Below are 23,020 nucleotides of genomic sequence, written 5' to 3'. Positions count from 1 at the left end.
CTCCGCATTCACCCCCATGGAGAAAGTCTGCCTGCCCACCTCCCCCACAGACAAAATGGATGTAGTTTTTGGATGGGTACAAGTTTCTAGATCAAGACTCTGGTCCATGCCCTAGTGGTTTCGCGACTAGATTATTGTAACCTCCTTCTGACAGGACTTCCTCTTTCACACCTCCATCCTTTAATCTCTGTCCAGTATTCAGCTGCCCGTATTGTCACATCCGCTCGCTGCTTTGACCATGTTTCTCCTCCCTTCATTGGCTCCCCTTCCCCTTCCGCATCTGGTACAAGCTTTTGTTATTGACTTTCAAAGCCCTCCATGGACTGGCTCCTCCTTACTTATCTGACCTTCTTTCTCCTTACATTCCTACTCGCACCCTCCGCTCTGGTAGTCAGGGTCTCCTGTCACAGTGTAGGACTAACACTGCCCCCTCCCCAATTCGTCCCTTCTCACTTGCTGCCCCTTACTCCTGGAACCTTCTTCCCCCACATGCTCACCTCATCACTTCTCTACCCAGTTTCAAAACTGAGTTAAAGACTATATGGTTTAGAGAAGCATTCCCAGAGGCGAGCCCCTCTCTGACCCAGGAAGCCTCCTTTTAACCATCCATTAAGAAGCCAAGCCCTTCCTCCAGTCCATCTGCCTTGGTCCAGGCCTCGGAGGTGGAGAAGAACTGCTGGACCTGATCCCATTCCCCACCACCACTCCCTTCTCCTTTTGTGTCCTGTCTTCTTAGATTGTAAGCCTGAGGGCAGGGAACCATCTAATTAAAAAGATTGTATGTACAGCACTGTGTAAATTTACAGCAGTTTATAAATAAACGTTAATAATAATAATAATAATAACAACAATAATAATAATAGTGCCACTCTATTCTGCTTTGGTCAGGCCCCACATGGAATACTGTGTCCAGTTCTGGGCACCACAATTCAAAAAGGACATTGAGAAACTGGAGCCATGTGTCCAAAGGAGGGCGACTAAAATGGTGAAGGGTCTGGAAACTATGAAGCCCTATGAGGAATATCTTAGAGAGCTGGGGATGTTTAGCCTGGAGAAGAGAAGGTTAAGAGGTGACATAATAGCCCTGTTTAAATACTTGAAGGAATGCCATATTGAGGAGGGAGCGAACTTGTTTTCTGCTGCTCCAGAGACTAGGACCCGATGGAACAATGGATGCAAGCTCCAGGAAAAGAGATTCCACCTCAACATTAGGAGGAACTTCCTGAGAGTAAGGGCTGTTTGACAGTAGAACACACTCCTTCCTGGAGTCTCCTTCCTTAGAGGTCTTCAAACAGAGGCTGGATGGTCATCTGTCGGGGATGCTTTGATTTGGATTTCCTGCATGGCAGAATGGGGTTGGACTGGATGGCCCCTGGGGTCTCTTCCAATTCTACGATTCTATGCTTCTACGATTCTAAGATTCATCCTCTGGCATCTGAGCCTTCTCCAGCAGCAAAAATCTCTTTTATAAAATCTCTTTACAGGCACTAAAGAGATAAAACAGCTTATCTGGGAAGGGAAAAAGCCAAGGACTAGATGGAAAACTCTAACTGACCAGAAGAAAAACGGCGTTTGTGGTCTTCCAGACTTGGCATTATATTATTTATTTCCAAGCCAGGGTTATCACTTGGCTCCAGGACTGGATAAAGCTCAATAACAATAACCCACAGGCCTTGTTCCCAGTTACGGAGAACATGGAGCCTAGTGGTTTGAGCCCTGGACCATGACTGTGGAGACCAGGGTTCAAATTCCAGCTCAGTCATGAAACCTTTGGGTGGCCTTCCTCAAGTCGCACTCTCTCAGCCTCAGAGAAGGCAATGGCAAACCCCTTCTGAAGAAACCTACCCAGAAAACCCTGCAATAGTTTCACTTTAGGGTCGCCGTAAGTCAGAAATAAGTTGAAGGCACACGCCAACAACTCAGACATTTACAAACACATTTCCCCAAAGGAGACTTTTGATGACACCTTTTTATCCCACTCCTGTCCCAAAGCAAAAGAAACCCCTTTTGAAAAATCCCTTCAAAAGGGGGTTTATAATGGTAAAGTGGATCCCAGTCAAGACATAGACAAGGCTTTCCTAAAACAACATCAGAAATATATTATAAAATGGTTTTAACAAAAGCTATTGGGATAATTGCAAACAAGCAATTTCTGTTGTTTGTTCTCTTTGTTCTTATATGTTAAAGTTTCTTTCTTACATCAAACTGCTCTCTCTGTCCTCAGAGCAATTATAACCCTCAGGTTAACTCCTGAATAAATCTCTCTCACTCAGAGTCTCCTTTCAGGCTCTAAGGCCTTTCTCTGGACCTGAGCCCTAAGACTCCCTCACAAAATCTGCCCCCCTTTGGACACTGCCAGGTCCTTCTGCTCCAACTGCCAAGCCCTATCTGACCATCCCTCTCAGCAACAGGCCTTTTATCTTTTCCAGCCTTCACTGTGATTGGCTGGCTGGCACCAGCTCTCTCCTGATTGGTTGACTATCAAGCCTTATCTGACCATCCCTCTCAGCAACAGGCCTTTTATCTTTTCCAGCCTTCACTGTGATTGGCTGGCTGGCACCAGCTCTCTCCTGATTGGTTGACTATCAAGCCTTATCTGACCATCCCTCTCAGCAACAGGCCTTTTATCTTTTCCAGCCTTCACTGTGATTGGCTGGCTGGCACCAGCTCTCTCCTGATTGGTTGACTATCAAGCCTTATCTGACCATCCCTCTCAGCAACAGGCCTTTTATCTTTTCCAGCCTTCACTGTGATTGGCTGGCTGGCACCAGCTCTCTCCTGATTGGTTGACTATCAAGCCTTATCTGACCATCCCTCTCAGCAACAGGCCTTTTATCTTTTCCAGCCTTCACTGTGATTGGCTGGCTGGCACCAACTCTCTTCTGATTGGTTGACCATCAAGCCCTATCTGACCATCCCTCTCAGCGAGGCCCCTTTCCCCTGCCTGGTTTCCTCCGCCAGCGACGGAGGCGGCCAGGCAGGGGAAAGAGCCTTTCCTCTTCTTTCTCCTCCTCCTCTTCTTCTGCCTCCTCTCCTCCTCCTATTAGAATCATAGAATCACAGAATCATAGAGTTGGAAGAGACCCCAAGGGCCATCCAGTCCAGCCCCCTTCTGCCATGCAGGAACTCTCCATCAAAGCATCCCCGACAGATGGCCATCCAGCCTCTGTTTAAAGACCTCCAAGGAAGGAGACTCTATCACCCTCCGAGGAAGGAGTGCATTCCACTGTCGAACAGCCCTTACTGTCAGGAAGTTCCTCCTAATGTTCAGGTGGGATCTCTTTTCCTGTAGCTTGCATCCATTGCTCCGGGTTCTGTTCTCTGGAGCAGAAGAAAACAAACTTGCTCCCTTCTCAATATGACATCCTTTCAAATATTTAAACAGGGCTATCATATCACCTCTTAACCTTCTCTTCTCTAGGCTAAACATCCCCAGCTCTCTAAGATATTCCTCATAGGGCTTCATGGCTTCCACACCTTTCACCATTTTTGTCGCCCTCCTTTGGACACATGGCTCCAGTTTCTCAATGTCCTTTCTGAATTGTGGCGCCCAGAACTGGACACAGTATTCTAGATGGGGCCTGACCAAGGCAGAATACAGTGGCACTATTACTTCTCTTGATCTAGACACTATACTTTTATTGATGCAGCCTAAAATCACATTGGCCTTGTTAGCTGCCGCATCGCACTGTTGACTCATGTTCAACTTGTGGTCTACTAGGACTCCTAGATCCCTTTCACACGGATAAGTCTCCTTAAGAGAGGTTTTCATTCAGCCAGGTGTCCCCCATAATCCTATATCTGTGCATTTTATTTTTCCGCCCTAAGTGCAGTTCCTTACATTTCTCTGTGTTGAATTTCATTTTGTTAGCTTTGGCCCAGCTTTCTAGTCTATTCAGGTCATTTTGAATCTTGATCCTGTCCTCTGGGGTATTAGCTATTCCCCCTAATTTGGTGTCATCTGCAAATTTGATAAGTATGCTCCCAATTCTGTCATCCAGGTCATTGATAAAGATGTTGAATAGCCCTGGGCCCAGGACAGAGCCCTGTGGGACCCCACTGGTCACTTCTCTCCAGGATGAAAAGGAGCCATCTTCTTCCTCCCCTTCCTCTTCTTCTTCTTCATCTTCTTCCTCCTCTCCTCCTCCTCTTCCTCCCCTTCTTCTTCATCTTCTTCCTCCTCCTCTTCTTCTCCATCTCTTCTTCTCCTCCTCATCCTCTTCTTCCCCTCTTCCTCCCCTTCTTCTTCCTCCTCCTCTTCTTCCTCCTTTTCTTCTTCTCCTCTTCCTCCTCCTCTGCTTCTTCCACTCTTCCTCCTCTTCTTCTGGTTTTTGGCCAGAAAGGGAAGCACATTTCTGCCATCTGTCTAGGAATAATGCCAAATGTCCTCCATTTTGATCATGCCTAAGAAACATGCATTTATATTAACATTTTTAAAAAATCATCAATTTTTTTGCGTGTGTCCTCCATTAAAAAAAAAAAAGTGTCCTACATTTGAAAATGTTGTCCTACATTTGTCCCGGTTTGGTGGTCCTGACTTATGGCAACCCTATTTGCGATTGGGGCAGGGATCTGTGAAAGGGGCCTAGGAGTCCTAGGAGGCCACAATGGGAGCATGAGCCTGGAGCTATTCTGAAAGGCTTATAGACAATTGATGTTCTTGTTACCGAAATAACATTCAATATTCGTGGGATCATATCAAAGGCATTATAAACAAGAAGGTATAGAATCAATACAAAAGCCAAAGAGGAAGAGTTCATTAAAAGATTTCAAAGAAAGAAGAGCAAGGAATAGTAGAAAAACAAACAGAGAATGGATCATCAAAGTAAAGAAGAAGAGGCGATAAATAAAGGAAACAAGTTTATTCCCAATGAAGGGAAAAAGCTATTTAAAAAGACTCTGAACAGAAGGAAGAGCTCAAAAATAAAATAGACAGCGAGGAATGTGAAGAAAATGGAGAAGAAGCAAACAGTTTAAGAGAAGCGCTTTGACAAAGTGATGAGATTCCTAACTAAACCTGTTCGTAGCTAATATACATCCGCTTCTCTTGCTGTATTTCCTCTTACTCTTTTCTAGCTTAATCCCAACTTTCAAATATTAGTGTAAATCTAAGTATTAATTATGAGTATATGAAAAATACTCATAATTATAAGTAAAAATAAGTAATTATGAAAAAACAGTGCAAGTGTGTTCTGGGAATATTAAAGGTCTAAACTCAGTCTATAAAAGAAAAGGGATCTCTCAAAGCCTCCCAGGAGTTTATCACACGGAGGGAAGTGCCCAAATCCCATGGATGAACGGGGTTTAAACCTGGGAATATGCTGCAAGAGAAGGATTCTTCTGAGGCGACGTCACAAGAATTGGGAACTAAAGGGACATTAACCCAGGCAGAAAGTGGCAAAATTGCACCGCTTTGGACCTTCAGGAGAATCCCAAAGTTAAAAGGCAGAGTGATTTAATGGCTTTCTGCATGGGTTAATGTTGGGTTGATGTCATAACAGCTTGAAATGTCTGAAAACCATCCCACTCTTACAGGATATTCCCAGGATTTAAACTCCACTTATTCACAGGATTTCATAGAATCATAAAATCATAGAGTTGGAAGAGACCGCAAGGGCCATCCAGTCCAACCCATTGCCATGCAGGAAATCTAAATCAAATATGGGACTATGGCTCAGGAGACCAGGGTTCGAATCCCTGCTCAGGCAAGAAACACACTGGCTGATTTTGGGCAAGTCACATTCTCTCAGCCTCAGGGGATGTCAATGGCAAACCTCCGCTGATGAAACTTGCCCAGGAAAACCAGGGAGAGGGTGCCACAAAGGACTCTTAAAGGCACCCCCCAAAAGAAAATGTCTAGATTTCCAGAGCGATCCCCATGTCCCCCTTCTCCCAGCGATAGGGAGCCCCCCACCTGGCTGTCTCCCCCATTCTCCCCTTTCCCAGGGTTTTCTTTTGCCCTGGGCTGACTCTCTTATTTGTTTAGCAGACACCATTCATTTGTTTAAACCCTAGAACACTCTCGCCTTGGTCTGCTAAGAAACAGTATCCTAACTTATATCTGTATCCTGTATCCAGTCCGCTTCTCTTTCTATAAACAGGCATCCAGTTCACCTAGCGTTTCAATGCCCCTTCACTCACCGTCTGCCATAACATCCATTATAACAGTGAACTCCCCAGTCATATTCTGAAACAACTGGAGGGAGTACTGAGCATCCTCATGGACAGCTATCCTAGGAACAGGTGAACTGAAACAGGTATAAGAGCAGCATCTATAAAGGACATAACTCCCTGTCTCAGCAACAATCCTTCTTCAATGTCTACAAGCTACCCATTCCCAGGTTTTAGTTTGTGCAAATCTGAGGCTCTCCCACCAAGACTCTATGGACTTCCCAAGATCCACAAGGATTCCATTCCACTCCGACCCATAGTGAGTGCAACTGGATCCTCCACATATGACTTGGCCAAGTTTCTGGCCACACAATTACAAACCCATATAAGGCAGAACTCCCACTACATCAAGGACTCAGCTCACTTCGTAGGAAAAATCAATAACCTTGAACTAAAACCTGGAGACATATTAATTAATCAGCTTTGATGGGGTCTCCCTGTTCACCAAAGTCCCCATAATGGACACCATGACACTTATCCAACAGATTTTTCCAGAAGACATCACCACAAGCTATTTCCAGTGGGACAATCAATTCTACAAACAGAGAGATGGGGTAGCAATGGGGAGCCCTCTAAGCCCGGTGATAGCAAACGTTAACATGCAACACTTTGAAAAGCAAGCCCTGGAAACAGCAGCGAGAAAGCCCACAACTTGGTTCCGATACGTGGATGACACTTTCACCATCTGGAGCCATGGAGAAGAAGACCTGGCTGTATTCCTGAACCATCTGAACAACATCCACCCCCAACATCCAATTCACTATGGAAAAAGAAAAGGAAGGAACACTGCCATTTTTGGATGTCCTAGTCATCCGCAAACCGAACCTACACTTGGGTCACACAGTATACCGAAGACCCACACATACAGACCGATACCTGCACAAGAACTCCAACCATCACCCAGGACAAAAAAGAAGCACAATCAAAACACTGGTAGACTGGGCAAAACGCATCTGCGAACCCTACTTCTTGGAAGATGAACTGAAGCACTTGGACCGGGCTCTACAGGCCAATGGTTATTCCAGCTCAGACGTCAGAAGGGCTGCCAGGCCCAGGAAAACCCAGAGGAATGAAGACAAGCAGCCACCCAAAGGGAAGGTATTTTTACCATACATCCAAGGAGTCACAGACAGAACAGGCAAAGTGGTGAGGAAGCATAACCTTCAAATGGTTTACAAACTGATGAAGAAAATCCAGCAAATGCTTTGCTCAGCCAAGGACCAGAGAGACCCTCTCACAGCCGCAGGAAGAGTTTAGCGCATACCATGCAGCTGCGGACAAGTCTCTATAGGGACCACCAAATGCAGTGTGCAAACAAGGATCAAGGAACACAAGAGGCACTGCAGACTGGGCCAGCCAGAAAAATCAGCATTAGCAGAACATGCCACAAACCATCCTGGGCATAAAATACTGTTTGAAAGCACCGAAGTTCTGGACCATGCCAACCACTACCATGTCAGGATGCACAGGGAAACCATTGAAATCCACAAACACCTGGACAATTTCAACCGGAAAGAAGAAACCCTTAAAGTGAACAAAATTTGGCTACCAGTCCTGAGGAACAGCAAAATAAGGACTCAGCAAATGCAAATGGGAAGCCATTCAGAGTCAGGGGTTTTCCCAGCAGATCATGATCACCAATTAGCAGACACTCATCCTCGTTTGCATTAGCCTCCCAGCCTGAGGCCGGCCATCAACATAGAACAAGACACATGCAAATCACTCCTGCATTCCCAGGCTCACACAGGATATATAGACCCAACTTTTTCCAGGCAAGCATTCTCTAAAGATGCCAGCCAGAGATGCTGGCAGAACATCAGGAAGAAACTCTTCCAGAACATGGCCACAGAGCCCGAAAAACACACAAAAAACTATGGATGCCGGCCATGAAAGCCTTTGACTTCACAATTATCAATTTGGTTACGTGATGCCCATTGTACTCTAACAGGTGCGATATTTCTTTTCCAGATAATGGTGGGCTTCGAAGCCATGGGCTTCCCTCAAGTTATTGGGGCTGTTGATGGGTACCACTGCAACATCATTTCTCCTTTATGTCAAGGTGAGGAATACATCAACTGCAAAAACACATACAGCATGCTCCTACAGGGTATGGTAGACTACACTGGACTCTTCATAGATGTATTTATCGGATGGAGCGGGACCTCACATGACAGCTTCGTGTTTCGCCACTCACAGATCTATGAAGCCATGCGTGGTCGTGTATTTGTGCCAGGGAACCCAACTGTTACCATCTGTGGGAAGCAAGTGGGCCCCCTGTTGATTGCCGATGCAGCGTATCAGGTGAGAACCTGGGTCATGACCCCTTTCAAAGGCACTTTGCGGCCACGCCAGGCAGTCTATAATCACCACCTAAATAGAGCCAGAAATACGATGGAACGTGTCTTTGGCCGCTTGAAGGCAAGATGAAGGTGCCTCACCGCTCCATTGGAGCTCGCAGAGGAAAATGTTAACTCCATAACTGTGTCATGCTACATTTTCCACAACCTCATTGGACTGGGGGGGATATCTTGGCAAGGGCACCACCTCGCCCTAGGAGATTCTATTCAGTCTTGGGTAGGTGAATGCCCCTTTGTGCTGGATGCTGCCCTTGTGTGCAACGCCAATGCTGACCAGGAGAAAGCTGAGGGTGAGGTGACAAGGGAAGCACTGGTGCAGCACTTCTGGGAGTTATAGCACCCGGTCCCATAGGAGAACTATTGACTGCTCCTCACTTACTTGTGCATTTGGAGGTCATTGTTAAATAAATAAAGGTTTCTTTTCCTTTTCTTCCCTGAAAGCACCACATGCCATGGGTATACCACTTGATTTAGGGGGTGTAGCAACGCCATGCCATTCACCAATTACTATACATGAGGATGTGTGAAAGCCAAATTACATACCACGGTTTTAGTCTGTGGCACAACTATTACCCTTCTCTTCCATTATAATGCTTTGGGTTAAGGCTTGGGAGTACTGTATTTTGTGGTGTATAAGACTACTTTTTAACCCAGGAAAATCTTCTCAAAAGTCAGGGGTCGTCTTATATGCGGTCGCCGCATATGGTGGAGGGAGCTCAAAAATGGCCATGGCCGCATCCCCACCATATGTAGCGATCGTATGAAAGCAGCTACCGCTCTGATAGTCTTGGAGACAGGGAGCACTGGGCAGGCAGGGAGAGCTGACCAATCCAAGCAGGCTTTGTATACAACAAGGTTTCCTGCTAAGGACCTGCATGTCATAAGCATTTGAATTTAAATTATCACATTGAAATCAAATCTGATATTTTTTCAATTTTTATTTGGTGTATGTTGGAAGGATAGTCTTATACGGTGAGTACATCCCAAACTCTATATTTTAACTGGAAAAGTTGGGGGTCGTCTTATATGCCCAGTCGTCTTATACGCCGGAAAATACGGTAATTACCTCACCTTTCCTTGACAAAAAAGGGAAGTGCTGCAAACATCCCACTTCCGAGATCTCCCTGTGCTGTTCCACTATCTTCTGCTTGCCTGTGTCAAAAAGGTGCGGGCCTTGACTAGCACTTCTGCTGGGTTCCCTGGTTTAAAAAGGCATATTTTATGCCCTATCCACCACCTAATATTTGAAAGCATATGCACATTGTTTTGTTCTGACTGAGCAGTCTGCCGTACAGGGCAGGAAGTGATGTCTCCGGTTCCACTCCTCCTCCAAAGCACCAAGGTTAAGGTGAGTACAATGTAACAAAAAACCTGTCTGTTAGTGTTGAATCCTGGAGTCATTGACCAACAAGGCTACTGCTAATTTTGAAACTTTTGGGCCATATATAAGCCAAGGGATGCGCACCATTTGTCCGTTGGGCAAAATGTCGCCGCGGAAGCTTGCCAGGTTCGAGCACTGGATGGAGGGGAAACCAACCTCCTCCTCGATTCCCTGGGCTGTACGGATGCAGCGTTGAGGCGGCTGATGCGCTCCAGCAGCCGCCCCAACCTGCATCTGTATTAGCATGCCTCGTGGTTCCTGGCCAGACACGTCTTTACCGGGTCCTGGTGCAATGCTGGACCCAGTTTAAGAATTTAAAGTCCACCTTCTTTAAAGTCCAGGAGATATGCCAGGGCAGTCCACCACCACATGCCCACCCTCCTTTCTATGTGAGGCTAGCGGAAATGTGGCGGAGTGCTGGTCGGCAATCGGCGCAGGAGCGGAGCACCCCCCCAGGTTGGTTCGTCTTTTAACTATTTGGTTAATAGTAAATAGTAGCATGTAATTGGGGAAAATGTCTTGCATATTGTTCGCATATTCTGTCAGTAACCCCATCTTCTGCTTGTTGTTTGCAGCCCCCGCCAGCCAGGGCAGACTGAAGAGGAGGAGGGGGGACCGGCGCCGGGAGCATACCCCCTCTCCCCCTTCTGGAGAGGAGGAGGAGGAGCTGGAGCAGGAGCCAAGAGAGCAAGGGGAGCTGGAGGCAGCGGCTGCCGCCGGGTCACCACCACCAGAGGAGGAGGGCCAGAAAGAAGGTACGTTGGCCCCAGGAATGCACCGTTTGGGGTGTGTGGGGATGGAGGCTGAAAAACGGGAAATGTGATTGTGGGTCACCATCCGGTCATCCAGTATGACCCCCCTTGCTGTGCTAGAACTCCTTTTCCAGGGAGGGCTTTCTCATTCACACACACCCTGTAGCATCCCATTCACAGTACGGTGTGCAGTGGACTTGTTGGTGTCATGCCCTGGATGGGACCCCATACAGTTGGGGGTGGCAGTTGAACAGTTATTGCAATGCAGCCCAATTCCCTTTGGGTTGTTGCCCGGCCTCAGGTGGAACAGGTATGCGGCCCAGGTAGGGACTCCATGGGTGGTCAGGATGTGAAACCCCCCCCAAGTAATATAAGCCCCTACACAGCTGGGGCCTGTATTGCAATGATAATGAAAGTGATAATCAATAGTAGTAGTAGTAGTAGTAATCAATAATAACAATAGTAGCAATACAGGAGCCCTGGTGGTGAAGTGGTTAAATGCCTGTACTGCAGCCATTCACTCGAAACCACAAGGTTTGCGAGTTCAAGACCAGCAAAAGGGCCCAAGCTCGACTCAGGCTTGCATCCTTCCGAGGAGGGAGCTAAAATGAGTACCCAGACTGTTGGGGGCAAATTAGCTTACTTGCTAATTAGCTTACTTGCTGTTCACCGCTATGATCTTTGGAATAGCGGTATATAAATAAAACAAATTATTAAATTAATTATTAATTACTGATACTGTTCATATCCCATTATTGCAAAGGTGCATTTTGCAAGCTAGAAGTGCAACAATGTTTGCACCCAGGAGTGGATGGCCTAGTTGTTTTACGACATCAACCTTGTGCACAGTGGTTGCAAATCCAAACCTAAAGAAATCTGTAAGAACAGCCAAAGAAAAATAAGTAATTAAATATTTATATATCCCACCCCACAGATTATGACCCCCAGCCTGGAACCTCCAGAGGGCCTGCACCTGCAGCCAGGGAAGTTGCTGCAGCCACCCCACCAGCACTGTGTGAGTACTCCACATGTTCCTAGACACTATGCTATTTCCTTCTGGTTGATTCTATCTATGCCCTACTGTTGGTGGGCAGCTTAACATCATGAATGCATACGTGTGTGTGTGTTTGCATGTGTGCCCATCTACTCATCGAAGCGGGTGCTCTAGTGTATATGGATGTACATGTGGACGTATTGATACAACAACCTTCTGTTTCTTGTTGTGGGTCCACATAGGTGTATGCCACCAAGTGGGTTTGCAGGGAGGCACTGGGATAGATTTGTATATATATGCTGATAAGTATTGGTACACCTGCTGTTCCATATGTGTGAGGTACATTCTGTGTAGAGGAATGATTAAGAAAGTAGCTATGCCGCAATGTGTGCATATCTGGCAGGTGCTGCAGGGGAGAGAGAAAGTGTCTTGACATATCTCTTGTTTTCTCTTTTCTTCAGGGTATTCCACTATTCTTATGAGGCTGGGGGCCCAAGACCAGAAGCTGGCCAGCCTGGAGCAAAGGGTGGCCAGGCTCGAGGGCCAGGACGAGAAACATGTAAAAATATCAAGGTTTCAGACCCAAGTAGGGACTGAGGGCAAGAGGACAGTATCAAAATTTAAAATGACCTGAATAGACTAGAAAGCTGGGTCAAAGCTAACAAAATGAAATTCAATACGGAGAAATGTAAGGTGCTGCACTTAGAGCGGAAAAAATGAAATGCACAGATGGGGGGTGCCTGGCTTAAGGAGACCTATTATTATTATTATTATTATTATTATTATTACCATTATATTTATTTGTATCCTGCTCTTTTCCCAGAATTGGGACTCAGAGCGGCTTCGCAGCATTAAAAGTAGTACAATCAAAAACAGGAAAAAGGTACATTAATACGTGTAAAAAGCATCTAGGAGTCCTTGTTGACCACATGTTGAACATGAGTCGGCAGTGCGATGTGGCAGCTAAAAAGGGCAATGCAATTTTAGGCTGCATCAATAGAAGTATAGTGTCTAGATCAAGGGAAGTAATATTGCCACTCTATTCTGCTCTGGTCAGGCCCCACCTGGAATATTTTCTGGGCACCACAATTTAAAAAGGACATTGAGAAACTGGAGCATGTCCAAAGGAGGGCGACTAAAATGGTGAAGGGTCTGGAAACCATGCCCTATGAGGAAAGACTTAGGGAGCTGGGGATGTTTAGCCTGGAGAATAAAAAGTTAAGAGCCGATATGATGGCCCTGTTTAAATATTTGAAGGGATGCCATATTTAGGAAGGTGCAAGCTTGTTTTCTGCTGCTCCAGAGAACAGGACCCGGAACAATGGATACAAGCTCCAGGAAAAGAGATTCCACCTCAACAATAGGAGGAACTTCCTGACCGTAAGGGCTGTTCGACAGTGGAACACACTCCTTCCTCGGAGTCTAGTGGAGTCTCCTTCTTTGGAGGTCTTTAAACAGAGGCTGGATGGTCATCTGTCGGAGATGCTTTGATTGAGAATTCCTGCATGGCAGAATGGGGTTGGACTGGATGGCCCTTGTGGTCTCTCCCAGCTCTATGATTCTATGATCATGTATTTTCATGAAGGGGGATTACTGTACCTCATTCTGTGCAATTCCAACATGCCTTAGCTCTGGTGCCACTGCTGTTGTCTCTGAGAGATCCCCCACCAGTGTCACACACACACAATACTGCTGCTGTTGCTGCCCAGGAGCTATTTGGCACATTGACACTGGCTCCTCAGCAAAAGTCCATTTGACGTAAGAGCAATGCTGCCATCAGCATAGCCTCTTGCCTCACAGGAGCACACAATCCCACCACCAAGGGAAGGAAGTGCCGTGGAGGATATCATACCATATCCTACTCTATTTCCAAACTTTTCCAAGTGTATGTTTCTATTTGGTGCTATTCTTGTAAAATAAATGGATGGGTGGGAAAGAGTAGAATGGTCAGTGACATCATAGATATATGGCAACCAACCTCTGAAGCTTCTAGAACAACAAGGTAGTTCTTAGCAACAGGAAGAAAGGAAGGGCATGAGAGGAGGTGGGAGGTCACACCCAGAATGAAATACTGTGTCCCACAGCTATTCCCTCTAATTTAAGAGCCATGAAATCATCTGGGCCTCAGGTTACCTTTTGGAAAAAGTAGCTCCAAGTTAAGACCAAAGGTAGGAGAGGAGCAAGCATACCACCAAATCAGTGTATCAGGCACTCTTGAAATCGCTGCCTTAAACAACCCCCGGCGTAGCCGTATGCTTATGGAGGAAAAATGGATGAATCCGAGTCCCCCCTTGACCCTGTTATGCTTGAGAGCAGTAAAGGAAGTGAAGAAAAGATAGATACAGAGGAACAGAAGGATAACGATGAAATCAACGTGGAGACTAACAATGAGAAGGCACAACATCAAGAAAGCGGAGACACCGGCCCAGCGGTGGAACAAGACTTCCCTGAGATGACAGATTCTGCCAAAGAACCAACAGACCAAACTGGAAGCATAGCATCACTCAAGAAACAATCAAGGAGCGACCAGCTGCTGTCAAGTCAAGAGCAGCAACTCCCAGGCCAAGAATCACGCCGTGGCAGTCAGGTGCTTGGCCAAGAATCACGGCGTGGCAGTCAACTCCCTGGGCAGGATTCACGGCGTGGCAGTCAGCAGGCTGGACAAGATTCACGGCGTGGCAGTCAACTTCCTGGTCCAGATTCACGGCGTGGCAGTCAACTTCCTGGACAAGAATCATGGCATGGCAGTCAGCAGCCTGGGCAGGATTCACGCCGCAGCAGTCAACTACCTGGACAAGAATCACGTCGTGGCAGTCAACAAACTAACCAGGGTTCACGTCGTGGCAGTCAATTTCCAGGTGAAGTATCCCAGGAGCTTCCTGGCCAAGAATCACACCGTGGAAGTCAGTTGCCAGCTGAGGCATCTCAAGAAAAACATCAACCCCTTGGTGAAGAATCACGCCGTGGCAGCCAGCTCCCAGGGGAAGTATCCCAGGAACTTCCTGGCCAACAATCAAAGCGTGGCAGCCAGCTCCCAGGGGAAGTATCCCAGGAACTTCCTGGCCAACAATCAAAGCGTGGCAGCCAGCTCCCAGGGGAAGTATCCCAGGAACTTCCTGGCCAACAATCAAAGCGTGGCAGCCAGCTCCCAGGGAAAGTATCCCAGGAACTTCTTGGCCAACAATCAAAGCGTGGCAGCCAGCTCCCTGGGGAAGTATCCCAGGAACTTCCTGGCCAACAATCAAAGCGTGGCAGTCAGCTCCCAGGGGAAGTATCCCAGGAACTTCCTGGCCAACAATCAAAGCGTGGCAGCCAGCTTCCAGGGAAAGTATCCCAGGAACTTCCTGGCCAACAATCAAAGCGTGGCAGCCAGCTTCCAGGGGAAGTATCCCAGGAACTTCCTGGCCAACAATCAAAGCGTGGCAGCCAGCTTCCAGGGGAAGTATCCCAGGAACTTCCTGGCCAACAATCAAAGCGTGGCAGCCAGCTTCCAGGGGAAGTATCCCAGGAACTTCCTGGCCAACAATCAAAGCGTGGCAGCCAGCTCCCAGGGGAAGTATTCCAGGAATCTCCTGGCCAAGTATTACACCGTGGAAGTCAACTGCCCAGCCAAGAATCCCAGCTTCCAGGACAGGAACCTCGACGTGGGAGTCAGCAATCCACTGGCCACCAGATCTTACAAAGTCGAAAACCTTCTAGAACTCAGCCTATAAATGAAGCAGAAACCAAGGAGGACATGACTTGGATCAGCAAAAAAACTGGCAAAATTATGAAATGTGAAATACAACAGACAAGTCGAATTTGGGAACGGAAGCCACTTGCTGAAATTCTTCTACCTTTGAGTCGAATGCTTCCAAAAAGTACAAGTGGAGGAAAAGTACCAGCTCCCGTAGCTTCTGAAGTTACAGAACAGCCTGCAGTAGCCCAACTCAGCAGCCAGAAGTCAAAGGCTGAGTCATCCCAGCAAGAAAGCGAGCTGGTAGAGGAGGAGATCTCTTGGGTCAGCAAAAAAACAGGGAAGGTTGTAAAATGTTCAGCTCAGCAGACAAGTAAAATCTGGGAGCGGAAACCCCTTGCTGAAATTCTCCGTTCTCCTGCTCAAGAGCCACAGGCTCAAACACATGTGCCAGAAGAAGTTGTAGCAGTTGAGGAAGAGGTTGTTCCTCCCGTGGATACAAAGGCTGAACCAGTTGAAGTGGCAGAAGCTCACTTCATCAGCCCAGAAGATCAAGAGCCACAGTCCGATAATCAGTTGGTGGAAAAAGAGACAGAAATTCCTCTGCAGGGGGCAATCCACCAGATCCTGCAGACTGACAGCAAAGTGAGCATTTTTAGACGTAAAGAACTGAAGGATCAAACTGAGCAGACAGATTTTATTCCTGATACTGGACTCAGTAGAGCAGCATCCATCAGAAAGCTATCAGGAGATAGGAAACAGCAGGAATTACAACGTGAGAGTCAACTAGCAAAGCAGGAATCAAGGCAGGATAGTCAACAGGAGGAAGACAAGCAATCACAACTCATCAGTCAACAGCCAGAAGAACAGCAACAACCTGAAAGTGAGGTAATACAGCAGGACCAGGCAGAGGCACCTGAGTCCCGAAAGGGCAGTCAACCAGCAGAGATGCCAGAGTCCCGAAAGGGCAGTCAGCCGGCAGAGGTACCAGAGTCCAGAAAGGGAAGTCAACCAACAGAGATGCCAGAGTCCCGAAAAGGCAGCCAACCGGCAGAGGTACCTGAGTCTCGAAAGGGCAGTCAACCAGCAGAGGTGCCAGAGTCCCGAAAAGGCAGCCAACCGGCAGAGGTACCTGAGTCTCGAAAGGGCAGTCAACCGGCAGAGGTACCAGAGTCCCGAAAGGGCAGTCAACCGGCAGAGGTACCAGAGTCTCGAAAGGGCAGTCAACCGGCAGAGGTACCAGAGTCCCGAAAGGGCAGTCAACCGGCAGAGGTACCAGAGTCTCGAAAGGGCAGTCAGCCGGCAGAGGTACCAGAGTCTCGAAAGGGCAGTCAGGCGGCAGAGGTACCAGAGTCCAGAAAGGGCAGTCAACCGGCAGAAGTACCAGAGTCTAGAAAGGGAAGTCAACCGGCAGAGGTACCAGAGTCCAGAAAGGGAAGTCAACCCGCAGAGGCACCAGAGTCCCGAAAGGGAAGTCAAGCAACAGAGGTACCAGAGTCTCGAAAGGGCAGTCAGCCGGCAGAGGTACCAGAGTCTCGAAAGGGCAGTCAGCCGGCAGAGGTACCAGAGTCCAGAAAGGGCAGTCAACCGGCAGAAGTACCAGAGTCTAGAAAGGGAAGTCAACCGGCAGAGGTACCAGAGTCCAGAAAGGGAAGTCAACCGGCAGAGGTACCAGAGTCCCGAAAGGGAAGTCAAGCAACAGAGATGCCAGAGTCCCGAAAAGGCAGCCAACCGGCAGAGGTGCCTGAGTCTCGAAAGGGCAGTCAACCGGCAGAGGTACCAGAGTCCCGAAAGGGCAGTCAATCGGCAGAGGTGCCTGAGTCTCGAAAGGGCAGTCAACCGGCAGAGGTACCAGAGTCCCGAAAGGGCAGTCAATCGGCAGAGGTACCAGAGTCTCGAAAGGGCAGTCAGCCGGCAGAGGTACCAGAGTCCAGAAAGGGCAGTCAACCGGCAGAAGTACCAGAGTCTAGAAAGGGAAGTCAACCAGCAGAGGTTCCAGAGTCCAGAAAGGGCAGTCAACCGGCAGAGGTTCCAGAGTCCAGAAAGGGCAGTCAACCGGCAGAGGTACCAGAGTCCAGAAAGGGCAGTCAACCGGCAGAAGTACCAGAGTCCAGAAAGGGCAGTCAACCGGCAGAGGTTCCAGAGTCCCGAAAGGGAAGTCAACCAGCAGAGGTACCAGAGTCCAGAAAGGGCAGCCAACCGGAAGAGGCACCTGAGTCCCGAAAAGGCAGTCAACCAGCAGAGGTACCAGAATCTCGAAAGAGCAGCCAACCGGCAGAGGTACCAGAGTCCCGAAAGGGCAGTCAACCGGCAGAAGTACCAGAGTCCCGAAAGGGAAGTCAACCAGCAGAGGGACCTGAGTCTCGAAAGGGAAGCCAACCGGCAGAGGTACCTGAGTCTCGAAAAGGCAGTCAACCGGCAGAGGCACCTGAGTCCCGAAAGGGCAGTCAACCAGCAGAGGTTCCAGAGTCCAGAAAGGGCAGTCAACCGGCTGAGGTTCCAGAGTCCCGAAAGGGCAGTCAACCGGCAGAGGTACCAGAGTCCCGAAAGGGCAGTCAACCAGCAGAAGTACCAGAGTCCAGAAAGGGCAGTCAACCAGCAGAGGTTCCAGAGTCCAGAAAGGGCAGTCAACCGGCAGAGGTACCAGAGTCCCGAAAGGGCAGTCAACCGGTAGAGGTACCAGAATCTCGAAAGGGCAGTCAACCGGTAGAGGTACCAGAGTCCCGAAAGGGAAGTCAACCGGCAGAAGTACCAGAGTCTCGAAAGGGCAGTCAACCGGCAGAAGTACCAGAGTCCAGAAAGAGCAGTCAACCGGCAGAAGTACCAGAGTCCCGAAAGGGAAGTCAACCGGCAGAGGTACCAGAGTCCCGAAAGGGCAGTCAACCGGCAGAAGTACCAGAGTCCAGAAAGGGCAGTCAACCGGCAGAAATACCAGAGTCCAGAAAGGGCAGTCAACCGGCAGAAGTACCAGAGTCTAGAAAGGGAAGTCAACCGGTAGAGGTACCAGAGTCCCGAAAGGGCAGTCAACCGGCAGAAGTACCAGAGTCCAGAAAGGGCAGTCAACCGGAAGAAGTACCAGAGTCCCGAAAGGGCAGTCAACTGGCAGAAGTACCAGAGTCCAGAAAGGGCAGTCAACCACTTACAGAGGAATCCCACCAGCTGCCTACCGATGAAATAACAGAACATCTCCGTACTTCTGAAAGCCAAGAAACTCAACCAAGCTTGATCTCCTATCTAACAGAGGGGAAATGTATGCAGACTTATAGTATAATTTCTCTAGAAGACGGTATCTGGCTTAACAGACGAACAGGAAAATTTTTGGTGAGTGATGGTCAGCAGACAAGGGTCACCTCTCTCCTAACTTTTAGTCAAATAGCAGCCCAAGGTGCAGGAGGTCTTCTAAAGGCAGCCGGGGTTGTGAGTGATGCAGAAGCTGAAGTTGCAGAGGTATCGCAAGACAGTGCTACAGCAGGTGAAGTAAAGGCAGACAGTGACCAGCCACTGCCGCCAGGACAAGAGTCCCATCGTGGCAGCCAGCAAACACCAACAGAAGAGCTGCCCCAAGATAACCAGGATCCTCAGGGTCCAGAGTTACCTGGGGCAGAAGAAAGTGCTATCGATACAGATGAGGTGGAGAAACAACTAAGTCGTAACCTGAGTGAAGCTACTTTACAAAGCATAGCAGCTGAGGATGGAGAAAATAAATCTCAGCAGACATACAGTGCTATTTCCTTAGAGGAAGGGACCTGGGTCAACAAAAGAACGGGGAGGCAATTGTTATCTCAGTGTCTGCAGACTGATGAGTCTGACTTCCCAAAACCTGAAGAAGATGAAGCAGCACCCCAGGCTGATAGCCAAGAGTAGACAGCAATTCTTGATGTGCCCAGATTAGAGAACTGCAGTGGGATAATATATACTAGCCTGAAAGAGAAGAAGGACTTTAAGGGGAATGGTTGGTGATGTTGAAGATCTAATCTGCCCAGTGAGTAATGAACTGTTTCTGATATTTCGAAGAGACCTAAGAGGCAGAATTTTCTGTACCCTGAAAGGACAAGTTACACCAAAGAGTAAGCGTGTTCTGTTGAAAAGAAAGCAGCAGAGTGAATTGAGTGGTACGGATGGGTGCAGGAAGGTTCCAGGAAACACAATGGGCATCTTTTTGTCTGGACAACTCCTTAGGCTGGAAGAAGCAGAATTAAAAACAAGAATGGGGGAATTCAGTCACTTTCTTGTTTCTTTTAAAAACAGCACCATTGGGGCTTTGGTTGGGGGCTGCACGGGAAGTGTTTTTTTCATCCTAGGATTTGGTTTGTTTGTTTGCTTGTTTGTTTTGGTTCACATGCACTTGAAAGCTGCAAAGACGGCCACAATTCTATACAGGGTTTCAGAGGGAAAAAATATTAGGGCGCAAAGATGAATGCCACTTGCTGCTTCCATGCTGTAGATTGGCCCTGGCCTTCCACTGCTCCACATGACAAATGCCCCAAATCTGCCCCCATGCCAGCATGACATCGTGCACCCCACTGCAAGGCAGGCAGCGTCACGGCATTCCTCTGACGCTGCATCCAGATGACGTAGCACCAAAGGGGAGCCAAAAAGCTGCAGTGCCAGCAGCTATGGCGCCCTTTCCATGGCGAAAAAAGGATCCGTTTTCTAGCTCCTTTTTGCTCCGCAGAAAGTCCAGATCAGGGCAACAGCATGTGGTTACCATGGCCAGAACCTGGTGAAGACAGAGGTGGCTGTAGGCTGCCCCTTAGGGCTAGTCTGTTCAGCCCCAAAGTTCCTGTTAAACAGCAGCACTTGGAGGATGCCCTACAGAAATCTAGAGACTGAAAGAAAATGTCACTGGGGTGCTGGGATTTTTATTTGGGGAGTGGCAGTGCCCTCATTTTGCCCCTTTGTGAAAAATGCTGTATTCCTTTTGAGAGTGGTGTTGATGAAGAATAAACACACATCAACCAGAAGGGAAAAGAAGCACATTTCTGTTTACACAAATACAAGTGGTGCGTTATTAGCGTGCCTTGCAGGAAAATTTATATCATTTTAATTATTATTTTCCACCCCAAATCCAGTGAAACAGGTATGGTTTCCCATCTTTCTTTAGACTAAGGGACTAAGGTGGGTTACAGACCACCCATTTGGGGCGGCCTGCACCTGCCCCTTTCCCCGCTGTATCGGGGCCTCAGCTGCCAGACTGGCAGCCTCCAAGGCCCCGATCTGCCGCTTTGCAGGCTGCGGGGAAGCGGCAAAAGGCCATTTCCCCATGGCCTGGAAGGGGGTGTCCTTGGGGATCCATCGCCGGGTGTCCTCGGGGCCCCGAGGACACCCAGCGAACGGGAAGGAGGAGAAAGGGGCCGCTTGGCCCCTTTCTTCTCTGCGTCGCTGGGCGCAGCCATGTAAAGTCTGCGCCCAGTGACGCAAACCCCAGGAGGAGCTCCATTTCAGAGCTCCTACTTGCACCACGGAAAGGGCACTCTAGGCGCCCTCGCACGGTCGTGACATCGTAATGGCGGTGGCTGTGTGGAACGGCCACCGCCATTTTGTATGGACTGGGTCCGTACTAAGGTTAGGGGCGTCAGGAAGTGACGCCCCTTTCTAACCCTAATACGGACCCAGTCCGTATTTTCAGGCCTGTCTGTAATGGGCCTAAGTATCCTTTGCCATTTGACAGCTAATCTGTTTCTGTCTGGGGTTCCTTTTTTCACCTTCTGGCTGACTGGGCATCCAACTGGCGGTGATAGTAAAATCCAGACAGGCAGAGTTACATCAATACTCCAAGACAGGGGTAGGCAACCTTTTTGAGCCGGGGGCCGGGTTGCTGTCCCTCAGACAACTGGGGGGGCCGAAGCCGGAGGGTGGAGCTTCCACCCTCCGGGGGTGGGGCCGCATGCCGGGGCAGAGCTTCCACCCTCCGGGGGCGGAGCCGCATGCCGGTGGTTGGAGCTTCCACCCCCCGGGGGCCAGGCCTCCTCCTCTTTGCCAGCCCGATGGGGTCCCAGGCCCTGTCAGAGGCCGGGAAAGAGCCGGTGGGGGCCGCCAGCGCTGGAGGCCTCCCCCTCTTTGCTGGCCCCGTCAGAGGCCGGCAAAAAAGCCGGCGGGGGCTGCCAGCGCTGGAGGCCTCCTCCTCTTTGCCGGTCCTTTTGCCGTCGCTGGGGCCCTCCAAGAGGGCTCTGGCAGCAGGCCTCCCAGAGGGTCACTGCCGCCGCCGGAGCCCTCTTGGAGGGCCCCAGGGACGGCAATGGGCCTCTTGGAGGGCCCCAGCGATGGCAATGAGCCTCTTGGAGGGCCCCAGCGACGGCATCGGGCCTCCCAGAGGGCCGATGCTGCCGCCGGAGCCCTCTTGCAGGGCCCCAGCAAAGGCAATGGGCCTCCCAGAGGCCTGCTGCTGCCGCCGGAGCCCTCTTGAAGGGCCCCAGTGATGGCATTGGGCCTCCCAGAGGCCCGCTGCCACCGTCGGAGCCCCGTTCGAGGGCTCCGGCGGCCGCAGCGGGGCTCCCAGAGGCTGCCACCAATGGCGGCGAAGTCTCACACGACCTTTCTTGTGTTCGCGCGAGACTTCGCCTCTAGGTCGCCGCCATTTTGTTTTTCAAAATGGCGGCGCCCGGGAGCCGGGAAAAGCCGCAGTCGGCAGCAGTAGGGGCAGGCAGGGGCCGGCCTAAAGGCCTCTGTGGGCCGCATCTGGCCTGCGGGCCAGAGGTTGCCGACCCCTGATGCAAGAGATCTTGTAGCACCTTTCAGACAATAGAGCTTATCTCATTACTAATAAACCCAATATACCTCTTCCGAGTTACATTCAAGTTTGGGATGCAGCCGGGTATTATCACATGGATTTTGCCACCGCTGCCACCTCCCGACTGCATCTAGGCAAAAACCCAGGTAAAATCCATCCTCAGCCAGCTGCTTTTCACTTTCGGGAAGTACCCAGCTTTGCAAATCGGCCAGCTGATGAATTTTTGCCTTGTTGCAGTAGGAAGGTGGCAACGGCTGCAAAATCCATGCAATCATACTCAGCTCCATCTTGAATTCAAATATAACTCGGGAGAGGTAATTCAGGTTTACTAGTAATGTGATAATCTCCTAACTAAAAGAAGTTGGTAGCATCAGCTTTCGTAGACTTGAGTCTATGAAAGCTTATGCTATCAACATCTTTCTCTTAATTAGTCTCAAAGATGCTACAAGATGCCTTTGCATATTAATCCAGATTAACAGATTCAGTCAGTACTCCATTTAAGCATTCTTAAGTATTGGAATCTCAGGATATTTATACAGAAGCATGAGACAGCTCTCTGGTCATCTTTTGAAGAATCATAAATCTACAAACATGAACACTCCCCTCAGGGAGAAACACAGACATGTTAACATCTGGGCACATGGCTGTCATTACTTATGCATTTCAAGTAAGGCATCATACTTCCACTGTGTTATATTACAGTATAATGGCAAGTGTGATGTTACGCTTTCATAAAAAAATGTATTTCTGTATCTCTCTAGCACACATTCTCTAGTTAACCCATAGAGAAATGTACCATCTTAGACGATATAACTCAGCCATTTATATAATCTCTTCTGTTTGAGAAACTATATATATCTACAGGCATCTGTGGAAGCAGTTGCTTCTGAGAGTTGATATCCTTGAGCATTGCTAAATCTAGCAGTATCCATTACATGCATCCATAATGAGCATCCATT

General features: G+C 48.8%; 1 protein-coding gene across 1 annotated transcript in view; it reads right to left on the bottom strand.

Moving 5' to 3' along the window:
* LOC149315340 (uncharacterized) overlaps positions 1 to 23,020 on the bottom strand; it is a 31,961-nt gene that overhangs the window by 6,982 nt on the left and 1,959 nt on the right. The window lies entirely within an intron of this gene.

This window comes from Sceloporus occidentalis, unplaced genomic scaffold, assembly GCF_023333645.1.
Source record: "Sceloporus occidentalis isolate IW3139 unplaced genomic scaffold, rSceOcc1.0.p SCAF_4, whole genome shotgun sequence".
Taxonomy (NCBI): domain Eukaryota; kingdom Metazoa; phylum Chordata; class Lepidosauria; order Squamata; family Phrynosomatidae; genus Sceloporus; species Sceloporus occidentalis.
The sequence above is the reverse complement of the archived record's forward strand: the minus strand, read 5'-3'. Positions and strand labels throughout refer to the sequence as shown.